This window comes from Typopeltis vanoorti, chromosome 10 (genome assembly GCF_054136105.1).
Source record: "Typopeltis vanoorti isolate ZY-2024b chromosome 10, IOZ_Tvanoo_1.0, whole genome shotgun sequence".
NCBI lineage: Eukaryota > Metazoa > Arthropoda > Arachnida > Uropygi > Thelyphonidae > Typopeltis > Typopeltis vanoorti.
The window spans coordinates 9,064,158-9,081,472 of NC_143558.1; the positions used below are offsets into that span (position 1 = coordinate 9,064,158).

The 17,315-nt window shown below is 37.8% G+C and overlaps 1 protein-coding gene across 2 annotated transcripts in view; it reads right to left on the reverse strand.

Moving 5' to 3' along the window:
* Positions 1 to 15,789, reverse strand: part of LOC150102161 (uncharacterized) — a 39,028-nt gene extending 23,239 nt beyond the window's left edge. Inside the window, exon 1 of one of the 2 annotated variants that reach the window (XM_090399278.1) lies at positions 15,697 to 15,789. The gene's annotated coding sequence lies outside the window, so the exon portion shown is untranslated. Of the gene's footprint in view, positions 1 to 2,424; positions 2,517 to 15,696 lie in introns of those variants that run through there. The other variant, XM_090399279.1, reaches the window with a different exon arrangement.
* Positions 15,790 to 17,315: the final 1,526 nt, after the last annotated feature.

The following is a 17,315-nucleotide window of genomic DNA, read 5'->3' on the forward strand; positions in this document are numbered from 1 at the left end:
CCAGTTGCTTCTTTAACTCCATCCACCCATCTAATTCTTGGTCTTCCTCTTCTCCTGCTTTCATCAACTTTAGCAAACATCATCATCTTCTCCAGACTGTCATTTGCTCGCATAATATGTCCAAAGTATGACAATTTTTGCTTGATGATCATAGCTTCAAGGGAACAATCTGGCTTTATTCTGCCTGTCACTGATTTATTGGTTTACTTTGCAGTCCATGGTATTCTTAGTAAGCGTCTCCAAACCCATAATTCAAATGCAAGTATCTTCCTTCTTTCACTCTTTCTCAGAAACGTTCACATCCATACAGAACCACAGGGAATACCATTGCTTTCACGATTCTGATTTTTATTGCGAGGCTAATATCTTTTCTTTACTAAGATGTTGCTTAAATTTGTCATTGCTTTCTTTCTGAATAATAATCTTCTAACTTCTTCAGTACAATAACTTTTTCAATTTACACAGTTATCACCTGCTCTTTTTCACACATATACGAGTATAACTTGACCACACAAAATGAAATACAGTTGTCTCTCACTATAGCAATCTGTAGGGACCACATAAATAGTTCATTATAGTGGATAGTTTGTTATTGTGAATTTCTTTTCCACCTATGGAAGTTTGGTGAGAACGTTTGGATATTATTATTACGTTCAGTCAAAGTACTGAACTCAGGAGGGCACGCCAGTCTACTCAAGTCATCGTCTACACCATCTCCACACTATGCTTCAATCAATCAGTCAATCAATTAATCTACTACAAACAGCGCTATCTACAACCGTATTTTTTTTTTTTTTTTTTTTTTTGTCTAGAAACTGCGTGTGTACTTGGGGCCGATTTACTTTTTTTTATATTTTTTTATGATATTGGGCCCATATGCGAGAGGTTGGCTAGTCAACCTATAGCACGTTAGTACCGTATATGGGGTAGTGGGTTGGCAAAGGAAAAACTTATTTACATTTGATTGAAAAGCCTGTATGTTGTATTCCTTGGGAAATACGTCAGGGGGAAGACTGTTCCACAGGACAGCAGTAGCAGGGATGAAGGAGGAGGAAAATAAACTTGTTCTGTGAGTTTCAAGGTGTACTGTGAAAGGATGTTGGGCGACAGCTGTACGTGTTCCAATTGGCTTAGTACAGAGTGGAAGAATTATTGATGCTGTTTCAGATGAACATTTTCAATGGAAATATTTATAGAATACACAAATTGCAGAGACCAAACGTCTATATGAGGGTAAGGGGAGCGAGTTGGCAAGAGATGGATCATGTATCAGTCTAATTACTCTCCTCTGTATTGAGTCAAGCATTTTGAGGGAGCTTTTAGGAGCCCCACTCCTAATGTGAGAGCAGTATTCGATAGCTGGCAGATTTGTGATTTGTATAAGGTTAACAGCTGTTTAGAGATGAAGCAGCGTCTTGAGCGAAAGAGAAAACCTAGTTTTTTGGAAGCTAAGGATCCAATGGTTGTGATGTGTTTATGCCGGAGAGGTTTGATATAAAGGTAATTCCGAGAAGAGAAATCTCATCTTGTCTGGGAATTTGAGTGCTATCAAAAATAATGCTGGAGAAAATGGTTCTTTTTTTTGTGAGAAATAAGACAGAACTGGGTTTTACTAGCGTTGAAGTTGACGAGGTTATCTGAGCTCCACTGCAGGATGGCTTGGAGGTCCGAATTAAGGGAAGTTGTGGCTGATGTTGTGTGGGTTGAAGTGAGTTGTGTAGGGTAGGGTTTAAATGAAAGGGAGGAGTGCGTGGTGCCGTCATCTGCAAAATTGTGTATTGGGATGAAGGTCAACTGAAGTAGGTCATTGATATACAGAAGGAAGAGGATCGGTGAAAGAATTGAACCTTGTGGGGGCCGCAGCATTAGTTGGATGGTGAGAGGATAGGGAACCGTCTACCATCACACATAGTGTGCGTCCAGACAGGACGTATGCGAGATGAAAAACCTGAGTTTTCGGGACTCTCTCTTTCTCTCTCCAAGCACATGTGACCTAAAAGAAACTAACGACCTACTTTTACAATAACAAACAACGTTAAAATGCAAATGATAATTATAAAAATAACCCAAAAATCATGCATCTTATAACACAGTTACACTAAACCACAGACTCTCAAACACCCCGAATACCTTAGACTTATACAGACAGACATCTTAAATGGTTAAACATCAGTGCCGCAAAATTTTGATGTTAACTAATATGTATATATATACATACACGCACACACACGTCATAGAATTTGTGAATCGATGCTCAGATATGGTAACAAGTCTACGCATAAAAAACAAACAAACATACTGCAGTAAATAATTTAACCTCTTATGGCTATAAGAGTACTTCAGTAACGATTATTGTGACAAGAGAGACATATATCGCATAATAATAATCCCCATCTATTCTTTGTACATGCTAATACCACTTACCACTCATAGCTGTGAGACAACATCTCGTACGGCATTGTTCAACAACCTGCCACACAAGCTAAAATACCTCGACTGCTTCTGAGCACAAAAACAGGAACTGTGGAATTTGTATCAACACAATGAGTAACGCAGACGCAATCACATAAAAACGAAACAAACAAGGTCAACATTCTACCTGTTTAAAAAATAAAAAATACATAGATATGTTAAGACGCTGACTGATTAATGATACTGTAAACGTAAACAATTTACGTTTCTCGGAAAACAGAGACATGACTAAGCACTCAACAACACTGCTACAGAACTACACAATGCGGAGATGGGAAGGGGAAAAAACTGATTTCAGAGGAGAGGATGACAAACGTTGTAGATTCAAGCACATCGTGCTTTTTCTTGAAACCATTAAGAGACAAAGCATTCAACTGAATCGGGCAACCCATTCCATTCACTCACCACTCTTCAAGTGAAAATCCAATCCTCTCACCCTTGTTAACCACGCTGTTACCCAACTTCCAGGGATAGTCTCTTGTTCTGCCCCCTTCTATCCGAGTGCTGAAATATTTCCTTTGTATTAATCCTATAAAATCCCTTAAGTAATTTAAATGTTTCTATCATATCCTCCTCCGCCACCCTTTTTTTGCCTATCAACCAACTGTTACAACTCACAAATCTCAATCAATCTTCATAGGGAGCATTTAACAGACCATTCAGCATCTTGGTCACTCCTCTCTAGATCCTCTCCACCACCACTTCCACATCTAAAAGAAACCAGGTGACCAGACCTGATTTTGCACATCCATCCAAATATGGTCGTATCAAGGCTTTATAAAGTGGATTGATAACTCCCCTATTTCTGCTTGTTAGCGTGTTCTTCGATCACCAAGTAATCCCATGAGCTATCCTGGCTACTTTAGCAATATGTCCTCTGAATTTCCTCTCTCACTCTAGAACTACTTCCCTCTCCCAAATCCCTGGCTTCATCAGTATCCTGGAGTACAATTCCTCAATGTGTCACATAGCTTGTAATCTCTTTATCTCAAAATGCATAACTTTACACTTTTCCACATTAAATTGACGTCCATTATCTTTTGCCCATACTGTCAGCCTATTCAAATCATCTTGCAGATGATTTGAATAGGCTGACACCCCACACTAACCTTCACTAACTATTATACTACCTAATCATCATCACATCATCACCAAACAACTGAATATCTCCCTTCAAATTATTTCCTATAATTCGACAATGAGAGTATCATGTTTCCGGATAACTGTAGTATTAACCACTTTAGTACTTTTCACTTAGAACTTCCTCTTCGTTTTTAACTGAAACAATAGTTAATGCGAGTTAAGTTAAGCCTGCTGCCTATCTCAGTGTTCGGCACACCACAGTCACTAAATTTAATCATTTTAATCTTAATGTAATAGAGTCTCCGCAGCTTAACTGGTACAGTCGAGCCCTCTGGTTGGAAAGATCTGGGTTCAAATCCCGTCTATGATGTGAGGAACCTTCATTAGGTATTTTCAATCAAACAGTGAGTTTACCGGTCTCATACGGAGGTAGAGGGATTTTGTTTTTCTCCTGAAAACTGCATTAATTCGTCGTGATCACGAGCCCTAATCTCCCCCGATTAGGGAGTCTCCTCCTCCCCCGAGAAGGAAAACGATCTAATGTAATAGGCTTACCCGTTCTTTTTTGGCTGGAAGCAACAGCGTCCTTCCTTTGAATTTTATCTGCCATTATTAACAGCAATAAAACACGATAACACTTAGAAACAGTTTATAGTTCACAGCGAAACACCAATTCTCTCCCCCCCCCCACACACACACAGATGTAGCGAGCCACGATGTCGTAAATAAACTTTGTTTACGAATAATGACTTCGGTTCATTCACGGCAGAATTCTGTCTAAAATATTCGTCCCATTCGTCGATTGGGCGAATGTGGCGTCGTATAAATGGGCATTGGTCATAATTGAAAAGCAACGTGAGCGAACCGAAGCGCAGTATTCGTAAACAAAGTTTATCTGCGACTTCTTTGCTCGCTGGGAATTTTGAACTCTTTGAAACTGTTATCGTGTTTTATTGCTGTTAATAATGGCAGATAAAATTCAAAGGCAGATGTTCCTCCTGTGCTCCTCCATACGCCATTCAATAGGCTTATCCGTCTGGCCAAAGTAAGGAATGTCGTAGTCACACCATATCTTGTATATACCGGGATATATCTATACCGGAAATATATCTATACCATACATAAGTTCAGTCTCTCAAAAATTAGCCAAGGTTTCCAAAAAATATAACATTAGAACTGTATTTACTCCTCTTCCTAAGATCCGCTCTGTAGTGAGCCGTCCAAAGCCATCACAATCTAAAATATCCCGGTGTGTATAAGACATGGTGTGACTGCGACATTCCTTACTTTGGCCAGACGGATAAGCCTATTGAATGGCGTATGGAGGAGCACAGGAGGAACATCGCTTACAAGAGAACACGTGCCAGTGCTTTATCGAGCCATATCCTTTTATCGGCCGATTCTGATGATCAAAACCATGGTCATACAATCCTTTGGGATAGATCTAACAACGTGTTCCGTTGCCGTGACGAACTGAAGAGAAAAATTGTAGAATCTGAAGAAATCACCCCCAACCCTGTACATTTCAATAATAATTTAAGCTACAACCTCCCAGACTGTCATTCTGCTGTGAACACATACTGGCGCTCGCGAGATGTTGTACGCACGCACTCACCCAACAATGTGGCCAACGAAGGAACAGCTTGGAATACGTTAACCACAACGTTTTCATGTTAAATATGTATAGTGACTTTCCTGTTCACAGTTTTTATCTTCAATGTTTAATGTTTTTCTTTTCTTTTATGAAAACACCTGAAGAAGGTTGTAAAAAGCCGAAACTAGTCGTGTGATGCCATTAAACATTTTTCCTTTACTCTCGGTTTATGTCATTCAATTCTTTTAAAAAATATGTTTAACGACCGAGTACATATATACAGTTGACCCTTGAACAACGCGGGGACTAGGGGGCGGCTTCCCCCTCGCAGTCGAAAATCCGCGTATAACTTTTCACTCCCCAAAAATTTAACTACTAATTTACTAAAATAAAGAGCCAAAAGGGTCTTTATTTTAGTAAATAAATAAGTAAATAGGCTTCAGTTCGGCGACGCAAAATTATATAAATTAAGTAGATATTAAATCCAGCATTACTGAAACCTTTTGGCTCTTTATTTTAGTAAATAATTTACGCATCGACCGAGAGTTCGCTTACGAAAAATACACCTGTCCGACACTTCAAATTCCTTAGTATTGAAAGAGAGTTTTGCCCTGTTAAGGTTTCTGAGGAGAACCAACCCAGTTCGAAACAGCTGTCAGGCTAGTGAAACCTTATCAAAATGGACCAATAAAAGGCGAATATATGGACCACATAGAAGACATTAGCGTGTGTGTTCACGGGGCCGGTTTGCCGGACGAAAACACCCCACCTAAACTGGGGGATGGGGCCTTCTACCCGCGCCCAAGACCGGATAATTTGGCTATGGCTGAGGAAGATCCTTGAACTCCTCACGTTACCGACGGAAATCGAACCTAGGACACTCCTTCCCCAGGCAGGTGGTCGCGAAGCGCATAGCCACTAGGCTAACCGCGCGGACATGTTACCCTACTAGGGAGATGATTAATTGAAATTTTGATAAATTTCAACTTTTCTTAATAATAAATTTGTGCATATATTTTATGGTAACAAATGATAAAAATAGACTAGTATCTACATATATTTTATGCATTCACGGCATACCTAACTTTTTCTTGATTTTTTCGATATTTCTTAGGTTACACGGTTCGTCTGCGACTATTTTCAGATTGTCGTGAGATTACTGTGTGTGTGTGTGTGTGTGTGTGTGGTAATCTTGCCTATAAAAGGTTGATGCTTTTATACACAAGATGTGCAGAGGGTAAAATAAAATAAAAAAAACAAGAAAGAAAGAAATAATAAAGATAAAATAAAATAATAATGATTTTTTACTACCTACCAGGAACATAATCTTTACGTATTTTTAATTTTAATAAGGTTTGCTTCCAGGTTGAAGCCTTGGAGCCCTTTGTTCAGTAATATATGCAACAAAATGGACCTTTGGTTTTTCATTTATAAACCTACATTTATAAATATTATTAAAATAGATCTATTAGTTAAAATAATCTTTCCCTCCCTCTGTCTCTCTATGCTTAACGAGTTAAAAATAAATAAACGTGCACCCAGGGGGGGGGGGGCAAGAGGCCCGGGCACCCCACCCCCAAAGAAAAGGAAAAAACACTAGAAAAATTTCCAAAAATCTTTTCCTAATTAAAATTCCTTTTTTTTTATTTATGTTGTGTGCTACTTATGAATTAGCGATCACTGCAGATGCTCAGTTATAAGTCGTATGTAATGTGTATTCGCAAAACGTCTACTGAACTTGGCCCTCCCCCGCCAAAGGTTAAATCTTGAGCGCTCGGCCCCCTCCAAGATTAAATCCTGAGTGCGCCACTGGTTGGAACCTTGAATCTCTCGGCGCTATTGTGGCAAAAACGTTTGAGTCAAGACATTGGTTACTGACGAGCGAATCGATAAACTAAGCTTGTATTGCTCTTCACTTCATGTAAACAAATACGTTTCTCGTTGAATGTATGAGAGTTCGACACGGTCATTAACTACAATCGTGCATTACGCAGTTTTTCTTTGAATCGTTACATGCGATTCCACTGAATCATTACATCTGCGGATTAAAATGGGATTCCACTGAACTACCTATGCTGATTACGGGATTCCATGTAATCACAATATTTACCGATAAAGCAGGAAGTTATTTTTGCAAAGGAAGGTTACTTCAATAATAGTTTCGCATTAGTAAAACATGGCTGACAGAAGATGATAAAGCTAGTGGGATTGAATGAGGGGTATGGTGTGTTCAGGAGTGACAGAGAGAATAAAATGGGGGCAGGAGTGTTACTGATGAGCTGCAGTCAAGGAGAATAGAAGTTGAATTGCAGGATTGAGAAAAGAGCTCATTTGAGTCTATTTGGTGCGAGATTGAGACTAACGGAACAAAATATACAGTTGGGTGTTGCTATAGACCAGGTGATGGAAAAGATGGTGGTGACAGTATGCACGAGCAAATAGAAGAAATGAGTGGAAGGAGGGTGATTATTGTGGGTGATTTCAACTATGGTAGCATTGATTTGAAGGAGCAGAGGACACATGGGAGGAAGGAATTGGATTTTATGCAGTTATTAAGGGATAACTATCTGCTACAGCATGTAATGGAAAATACTAAGGGTCAGAGAGTGCTTGACCTAGTAATTGCATCTGAGGATTTCGCTGTAACGAATATGACCACATTGCCACCAATTGGTGAGAGTGATCATAGGATCTTGACTTGGGAGGTGGCTAAAGGTGTGCAATGTACAATTAAGACAGGGTAATTATCGGACTGGTAAGTATAACAAGCTTAGGAGTTTGGTTTGATTGGTTCAGTGCCATGGCATGTAAAACTGCAAGGGCTGGATGTTGATAATGCATGGAATGTGGTTAAGAAGTGTTTGCAGGAGGCAATGGCTGACTGTATACCTAGAGTCCGAATAATATATATATTATCATGCTTGATTTTTAGGAACAGATTTTCGGATTATCTTAGCACATTTCTATATATTTCACATCCGTATGACACACATCGTAGTTTAATTATGAAAGGTGTCAGCATGTCATACCGTTACTGTTAAAATAAATAAAAATAAAAGGGAGAACTTTTCCTTAGCTCGCAACTGACGATGGTATTAGTAGCAATGCGCAATAGATTACATAATTCTAACAAACATTTTTTTCAGTTTTTTTTTTTTTTTTTTTTGTGAATTGAGTTTGGAATAATATAAAAAAATCTGTTTCCAGCAATGACATTTTTATGTTGATTTTTTTTTTTCAGGAGAAAAAATATAGGGAGAGTTGTAGTGAGTACCTGAGGCTCTGTAGATGAGAGTCCCGTAATTCAGTCTGTTGGAAAGACCTGGTTCGAATCCCATCTAGGACACGAAGAACCTTTATAAGACATTTTCGATTGAATGTGAATTAACCGGTCTCACGTAGTAGATGGAAATGCTTTTCTCCCAGAAAGTGGAGTTTTCATCCCTCAAATCGGCCGAAGAACATACGCAATTTACATACAAAGAATAACGGCCTTCATAAGCGTTCATAAAGACATTAGGATTGCACGTGGTAATCATAACGTCGTAACACAGTATTAACCTGGCCACAACGTTACCATAAATTCTATTAGTTTGAACTCCGATAAAGGGAAAGTTAATGAAAGAAACCTATTGAGCCTTCCAAGTCGACGCTGAGTACCCACGAATTCGATTTCTGTCTTATACATAAAATACACATTAGTAAAATCGCCATCGTAGGAGTTAAAACAATGCGATACTTTGGAATCTCTGCCTAGTCCATTCTCGGTATGTGTCAAATCCGATTCCATGCGCGTCATTTTTTTATTTCACTGTTCCCCCCCCCCCCCCCGGTGGAGGAGGATACTGGTGTAAAACATAAGAGTCGATGAAATACTTTCATGGCGTACAAAACTTTCTCTCTTCCCGCATTACTTTTCAGCCTATTGCAGTCTCATAAATTAAATTAATAAAATAAACACTTTTTATGTGAGGATATTGACCCTCCAGAGCAAAGCATACAAAACGAGTCGGAAATTCTTCCAAGTCGCTGAGTCAGCCTCCCCATAAGTTTAATATTATGAAATTGGGATCGTTGTTTTCTCCTTCTCTTTTTTGCAATAAAAGACTGATTTTCACCTTCTTCGCTGAGTTCATCGAACAGACTGCGTAATTAACGTCCGCATGACAGGGATATTACGCTGATTCATATCATTATGGTATGGCAGTTGAATAAACCAACTTCGGTACACACAACATTAGGTCTTCTTTCACCAATTTCAATTTTTCTTATAACCGACGTTTTTTTTTTTTTTTTTTTTTTTTTATTGCTATAACGATCGGTCTTTCAACTGCTGCATACTACCTTATAATTTATTTTAGTTTATTTTGCCCGAATATCAGTTATGCTGTTTTAATATCGACTTCATACGATAATTCCACGTCCGCTGGAGATGTCAATTGTAAAATTAAGTGTGAGATTGATCACAGCGCTTATTTTCGGAGGCGGAGATTTTTCAGTTACCGAGACAAACCCTTTTTCAAGGACAATTTGTTTACCATTATGTGAAAACCGCATTGAACGTACTTGCTGCGTTTACGTTTAAACACATTAGTTTCATTTCCAACAGTGCTAGTTAGTCCTGTAGCGAAGTATCGCTACCCGATAAAAGCTTCTATATATATACAGTGTAATCCTGCCTGTCATCTCTCTCTCTCTTCCCCCAGTTTAACATTATTTCATAACTCTGGCATATGGCAACAGCAAGGTCATGTTGGAGACCTCGTTTCACGGTATTGTTATCTGCAGTTAATTTACTGCGTTGATCCAGGACACCGGGTAAACATACTGACAAGAGAAAGATTTGTATTTTCACCACTACTCAGCGTAGACTAAGTTTCGTTTTAACTGCTCTACAGCATGTTTTTGTTGTCGACCTAGGTTGAAAACAGGATCATTTGAAATGATGCAAAGTTGCTACATAGAAGCGTCTACAAATTATTAATATTAAGGTCAGGGTCTCATCGAGGGAGGCCACATATCACCCGCACTAGCTGTCATACATTTTCACGAGTTTATTCATGGTACTTGTACACACACAACATCCAATGGCAATCCATTCCAATCACTTCTCCCATTCTCAATCTGTTGGTATCCTGTATGACCTTCTAAAAAGAAGTTTATAAGTCTCAATCATATCGTCCCTCTTTCTCTCTCTTTTTTTTTTTTTTTTTTTTTTTTTAACAATTTCCCAGACTTTTGGGATACTGAGGCAGTCGTTACGGTTAAGAGTGGGCCTGTGCCTTAAAGCTTTAGTACTTTTTTTTTTACACAAACGCTCATGTTTAGATTTAGATATGGATCGATGTAGCAGCTTGGTGTGTTGCCATTGGATCCTGTGGTTGGCATTTTCACCTCCATGTTGAACGAGAACAGATTTGTGAGGTTTGATAAGACATCAAACCTCTCAAATCCACAGCACACAAATTTTGTTTCTCTGAAGAATCTTTGCAACAAGAATTGGAAATTATTAAAGATACAGCCTCACTAAATGGATTTAATCCAATAACAACTCAAAAAATTATTAGCCCCCCCCCCCCCCCTCCAAAACATCAACCCAGACAAGAAGCCCACAGAACTCCTATACCACATATCAAACATCTCTGAACGTTCGTCAAAAATTTTGAAGAAATACAAACTCGCTACTACCTATAAACCAATCAACCAAATTCACAATTTGTTACCTTCTCAAAAAGACAAACTCTCACCACTGATGCTGCCTGGCGTATACGAAGTACCATGTTCTTGTAACTTGTCTTACTATGGACAAACAGGAAGATCCGTAAATAAACCCATCTCTGAATATCAAGACCACACCCTTCTTATCAAACCTCACAAATCTGGTCTCGCACAACATGGAATTGAAAATGCCAACCACAAGATCCAATTGGGAACACCCTAAGCTACTACATCGTTTCATATATAAAATGAGTGCTTGTGTGAAGAAAGTGCTGAAGCCTTACGGCACAGACCCAATCTTAACCGTAACGACTTAATACTTAAGATGAAATATTTACATATTATTAAAAAGTTAATTACTGTGGTATACGTGTGGTTTTATAATTATGAATAAATACTCTACAGGTATATTCTCTATATAAGAATAATCTGTATTTTACAATCACGATATCATCTTTAACATTCCTCTGCACTCTCTCCATTGTACCAACATCACCATGGAAACCAGACCTGCGCACGGTAGTCCAAGTGAGGTCTTATCAAGGCCTTGTAAATAGGCAAAATGACTTCCTTATCTTTACATGTTAAGGTTCGTTTCAGCATTGTAATTATCCTCTTAAGTTGTATTTGCAATCTATGCTATATGGCCTTTGAACTTCAACTCCCTATCTACTAAAACTCGCAAGATCTCTAGCCTCATCAGTTTCTTCTAGCACGATCCTACCAATATAATATGAGTCGGATATCTAATCACGCTAAAGTGCATAACTTTACATTTACTGACATTGAACTGACACCCATTTTCTCATGCCCACAATTCCAGCCTATTCAAATCATTCTGCAAGTACTGCATATCAGCAGCACTGCTGATTACCCTACCTATCTTTGCATCATCAGCAAATGGCTGTGTGTCACTATCAAATCCTTCCCAATATCTTTAATGTACAGATTGAATAACAATGGACCAATGACCGATCCCTGTGGTACACCATTGGTCACCTTAAATCTTGCAGCATACCCTCCCCCATAAACCACTTTTTGATATATGTCAACCAGACATGCCCTTATCCAGGGTAGTATTTTATAATCCAGTCCCATATTCTCTAATTTATGAAACAATGTTCCATGCCGAATCCTGTCAAAAGCCTCAGAAAAATCCAAAATCATCGTGGTGTATCAACTCTCCTTGTCTAGTTCAATGGTAACATTATTATAGAATAGCAAAATTACTGTGGTTTTGTTTTCATCGTTTCAATGAATTTCTCCATTAAAAGGTTTTAATCCCTCATGGGGGACCTTATAGCTAAGAAGACCAGTAGATTTGGGAAGTTATTACAGCAGGATAAACTATTGAATTCATGAGGATTATCTGTTAGGAGATTTACCTGTATGTTTAAAAATGAAAGTCCTTTAACATATGCATTGTTAAAGAATTTGATGTTATTCTAGTGTTCACCAATGGAAGTGAGACATGGGCAACGACTAAGCACATAGCTCAAAGAACCTTGGAGAGAAAAAATGACCAATACAAAGGGATAGAATAAGAAAAATAGCTGGCATAGAGGATATTGCAAAGTATTGTCCATGTGTTCATTGGACATCTATAGATGCCGTATGGTCACTCCGATGCCCGGTGATGTGCCACATAAGTCCTCGCCTGTATGCTTTTCTGGAGGCTTCAACTTTCTGAAGATCAGTCACTCCACATACCATCCATCCATCTCATTGACGGTATGCCCCTTCCTCTTTTTCAAGGAACTTTACCTTCTATCACTCTTCTGAGAAGTCCTCCTTCCATCCTTTCAATGTGTCCAAAGTGTTTCAACTTTCTTCTGTCAATATCCTTAAGGAGCTTTAAAGTCGTACTGATCCTTTCTAGCAGCGATCCATTTGTCCTCCTTTCAGTAATATATCCTCAATGGCCTTTTGTAACACCACATCTCAAAAGCAGTCATCCTTTTTCTATCAGACTTCTTTAGGTTCCAAATCTCACATCCATAAGTCGCTGTTGGAAAAACAGCAGCATCGAAAATCCTCACCTTTGTTCCCATGGAGATAGATCCATTCTTCCAGATTTCAGAGAAGGCTCTAACTGTTGTTTTAGTCATTCTTAATCTTCTGAACAGCAATTCTTCACATTAATTGTGGATCCCAGGTGCTCGAACTTGCTAACTTCCTCCTCTGTTCTTACTGAGCTCATTAACTTTGTCAAGAATTTGTCCTGGCTCTTCCTTCTCATTACAAAGGAGTGCTGTATCATCAGCATACATCGGATTACTGATGTATGCTGATGATACAGCACTCCTTTGTAATGGAGTATTTATGTCCAAAATTTGGGAAACTGTTATTAGCAACTTTTTTTATTAACAGTATATTTTAGTACACACACACACACAAAAACGTGGAAGCGTTTTTCATCCCTCAAAATAGAAAAACAGTCCAGAAAAGAGATTCAGTTACCAGATACCAAAGACATGATATGATTAACCTCCCTATTGCAGCATTAATCAAGTTTCCACGAAGCAAAGTTCCTTGGAGACATGAGTTATTGAGCCTAACATGTAAGTGAAGATGTACAGTATATATTTCAATAACCATGATTGCATGCACCTCAATTGTGTAAACCTGGGCACGTTTTCAATCATTCTAGACATCCTGCCAATTTGTGACAGTTTGAAACAAATCTAAATTGCACGAGTCAGGTAGTAAATGAATTACATTGTCCTGTTTGAAACCAATGTGCTCATTAAAAGCAGCTTAAAAGAAAAAGTTCGGTATTTGCTCTCCAGACAAGGGCTATATCTATCTAATATGACTTCTACATATAAAAGAGCTGAACCTATAATACGGATGGATAAAAGATTGTTAGATTTCGTTTATTTATTCAATATTTTTTATTTCTGATTTACAGCTGGATACACTGGTGCAGAGACCAAATACAAAACATGGAACTTTTTAGAATCACTTCAAGCATCCAATAAGTTGGGTATGGTTTCGCACCCGGCAATGAAACTCATCTGCCACCTACGGGTAGTCATAAACATTCATGCCCGTGGTGGGATTCAAATTCTCAGCTTGTTAGCTGGAGAGCTGATACGTTATTCAATCGGCTAACTGGACCAATTGGTCCAGTCAGCCGAGTAATTTGTTTTGTTTTGATCTGTTTCATTCTGTTGAAGCATGAAACTAGTCGAATTCTTAAATAATAAATTGTGATTTTGTTCCACCATCCCATTGATGAGACCTCAATAAAGGTCGAAACCGCTGTAGGTAGTGGCTCTTCCTATAATGCTTAGCTGAAAGGATGTGTGTTTTACATTATGGGATGCTAAGGCAATTAACGTGAAGTCATTAGCCTCAATATAGACAAGTACCCAGTTGTGAAGTTACTTCACGCGCAAACTTTGTTTGCTTACTTGAATAAAGCATTAAACCAAGAATATAATTTCTTGGCATCTTTCATTTGTGTTGCACATTAATTCTAACATGACCTCCATTCCAATGAAATCTCAGAAGCACTATTAACTTATTAGTGCCCAGTGCTTTCATAAACGAAATAAATTTCTGCGAGCTTTCAGAGGATGTGCACATGTTCAGTTAACAACATAATACAGAAACGAATCGTGGTCTTAGAGGCGGCGCTAATCTAATCATATCATTTATAATACAGGATTGCAATACAGTAACGAGGGTATGAAGCGCCTGTGGCAAGCGTCTAACTTGCGTCCCCCTAACAGAAAAATGACAAAATGTTTGAAAAATTTAAATGTAACAAGTTAAATTTTACTAAATGCAATATGTTAAATATTTACTATTAACCCCATCAAAATGAGTTGCAGTGTGTTACAGAATTTGCGTGTCTATATTGCCGAAATTTAAAAATACAATATAAAATAGCGGACTTTTATATCTATTTATTTTTATTTTTTACGTTTTGCGCCCCATACCTAGTTGCGCCTCTTTCACCAGAGGACTGTAAAAGTGAAATTTTGAATAGAGTATCGCAGCAAAATTTTGTGTTTCAGGCTCAGCGCCTGAAATGCAAAAAATACAAATAAATGTGTCTGTTACTTTTTTTTTTTTTTCTTGTTGAACATTTATTCCTCGTGTTTGCCAGTGTTGAATATGAAGGGTGTGATAATCATGTAGGTGGTAAGCGAAATTTTGTTTTCTGAAGTGGAAGTTTTTCTTAATGAAATAATAAAATATATCGTTTACTAGTGTGTAGATGACTTATAAAGACTATGAAATGCATTTTAAAATTCTGAAAGGAAAAAATGTGAAGAATAAGTAAATAATGAAAACAAAATTAAAAAAAAAAAGGTTAGATAATCTAGATGTAAATCAGAAATCAAAGGAAAAATAATGTAACAAGTTAACGAGACGGAATGGAATTAAATAACTATAACAGATAAACTATCTTGTCTTCAAAAATAAGAATATAAATAAACAAAAGAATCTATAAAAGAAATGCGAACCCTAACGTATGCAGCGTGAACAACAAAACTTGAGAAAAATATTGTCGACCTAGTAACACACTGTTAAACCAAATTAACACGTACAAGCAATAAAATGATGGAGAAATTATGCATGATTATAGACGGGGGGGGGAAGAAATTGAAAGGAGGTGTGTCGAACAGGTTGATGGGTAGTGGATCTTGCGAATCAATAGAGTCCTGGGATAAGATAACAGTAATATACTGTAGTAAAAGCAATCATAATTATAGGTTCCATATCCTTCTATAGAATGTTTATAGAAGCAAATTTGTATGCGCAGCTCTGTTGCTATGTTCATTAATGTTATATATATATAAGACCGAAATCATTACCTTTTGAGGGTATCTTGAAGATAAATTTGACGTAGTCCTACAATAGCGATACTTCTGTTTGCCCGAGTCATATCAGTACTGCCGGCGTCAAAACCAAACGCGCATTTTATTGAGGCATAAAGTTTAGTCACGTGACCGCGATCCTACCAGTGAGAAGAGAACACCAAAGCAGACCTCGCACATTCCGCTAGCGTCATTTAATCCCACTTTTCTGAAAAGCGGACTTAAAGATAATTTCCTTCATAAATTCTTTTTTTTTTCTTTTAATCCAATACGTTGCAAGGCGCTGTTGTGCAGCGCATTGGAATTTTTCATTTCCCCGTGAAGTTTATCATTCGTGACACTACTGACGAAATATTCCGAATTTCACATTAACACAGTTCTTCAAAAAAAAATAATAAAAATAAAATAAAATAAAATTTCGGCGAACGTGACCTATTGCAGCTTATGAAGCATGTTCAGTATATTTCCTAAGATGATAATAATGACAATAATAATGTTTCTTTATTTTTCTTCGAGAGATTATTACGTAAAATATTAAAAAGTAAGTGGATCGTGTTTTTCTAAGCAACAGAAATTTGTATAAGGATCAAGAATAATAACATTTATTCAAGAAATGTTGATTTTTTTTTTTTTCTGGTAGTTTATTAAGATTAATTAATTATCGTGAAATTAAACGGGTGAACTGCACCAAAGCAACAATGGTGGATCCAATCGCGAAGAAAACCTTGAATTATTGCATATATAAATAAATTTTTGGGAAGTTTTAAATAATCGATTCAACAAATAATTCTGGAAGAGAAAATGTTGTATTTGTAATTATAAAATCAGTAGGTGAGGAGGGCGCTGCAATCAATGATATCGAATGGTTATAGCGTTAGGGAAAGACTGTTGCAATGTTCGTGTGGCGGAACAAAATTATTATCATCATAATAATAATAATTTTGTTCCGTCTGCAGTCGGTATTTAGGTATTTCCCGCCCATAGGCCCAGAGAAAGTGCCGCCCCTCATATTTAATGAACATGTTGATTTACATGTTCCTATTTATATCGTAAATTCGTAATATAAATAAATAAATAAATAAATAAATATATATATATGTTATGACTCACCCAAAATGTCCTAGATTATTTTTTACGTCTTGCCGCTCGCTCGGCGAAGATATTTATCACATTCTCGTAGTCCAGTGCCCTTGTAATATCGCTCTCAATTTGTAGAACTGCCAAGTTGCTGAGCCTTTCTTCCATCGTAGTTGTTCTATGGTAGTCCTTCAACCTTTCGAGGGCAGAAAACGATCGTTCAGCTGAGCAATTTGTTGCCATCTTACACAGAAAAATCGTAACAGCAGTGTCCAATTGGGATATATATATATACACTGTAGGGCTTCCTGTCGGATTTTCTGTGAAAGTTGTAGGAATGTATTTATTTCTAGGCCACTTTCAGGGGCGCTCTGAAATGCAGGCATTCGTTTACAAATTGAGATTCCTTACAGAGGCTTGTGTAGCTCAGTGGAAGTGGCGCTTGCTTGGTCGCTTGAAGTCAGATTTAAGTTCAAGTCTAGTCGCCGACTGGAGGAACTTTTTCTAAGCCTTTCTTCGACCGATTCCCGAGTTAGTCG